The sequence below is a fragment of the Akebia trifoliata genome, unplaced genomic scaffold (genome assembly GCF_017979445.1).
Source record: "Akebia trifoliata isolate Shusen 1 unplaced genomic scaffold, ASM1797944v1 Contig01247, whole genome shotgun sequence".
NCBI classification, from domain to species: Eukaryota; Viridiplantae; Streptophyta; class Magnoliopsida; order Ranunculales; family Lardizabalaceae; genus Akebia; species Akebia trifoliata.
Genome location: NW_028237630.1, coordinates 5,001 through 5,788, shown reverse-complemented (window position 1 = coordinate 5,788; position 788 = coordinate 5,001).

Sequence of the window (788 nt, the reverse complement as noted above, 5' to 3'; positions counted from 1 at the left end):
ATACCTTGGTTGCGCGCAATCAAGGTAGGGTGTCTGGGCGCGCGCGTCCCAGGCTGGATTTCGTTTAGGTTATAGATAGGATAGTCCTCTTTCATATGTTTCCTAAAATTGTTGTTGGCTCATTTCGATTGTGTCTTTTTTTTTTGTCAGCTCTACTTTCTTCCCTTTCAATTAAAGAAGTTCCTTCATCTTTACCAAATCCAGTATGGGTTAGTGCGACGACTTGTCGATAGTTCTCACGCCGGTGCCTTGATTGATTCCGTGCATTTAGGCCTGAGCAAAAGATGAGTTTAGTGCGCCCATGCTGGATTTCATAATTCATAGTTTGCCCTTTTCGAATGTAATTTTTTTTGTCAGTTCTTCTGTTTCCCCTTTCAATTAAAGAAGTTCCTTCATCTTTACCAATCCAGTATGGGTTAGTGCGACGACTTGTCGATAGTTCTCACGCCGGTGCCTTGATTGATTCCGTGCATTTAGGTCTGAGCAAAAGACGGGTTTAGTGCGCGCCCATGCTGGATTTTGATAGTTCATGCCTTTAATTCTCCCTTGACCCATCATTCCGGTGTACTTTTGTTATTTTCTTCATCTATCGAAATAAACAACCACTTCTATCTTTTATCCCCGTTGCAATACACGTTAAGTTTGGGTTTCGAAGCAGTAGAAATTCACGATGTGGGTGTTTTCACGTACAGCATGGCTATTAGATAACATCTTATCTCGATTCATATGGTGTCGCTCGTGCCATGAGGCATGTAAGATACCGTTAGGTCGGGATGGAGTTATTTTCT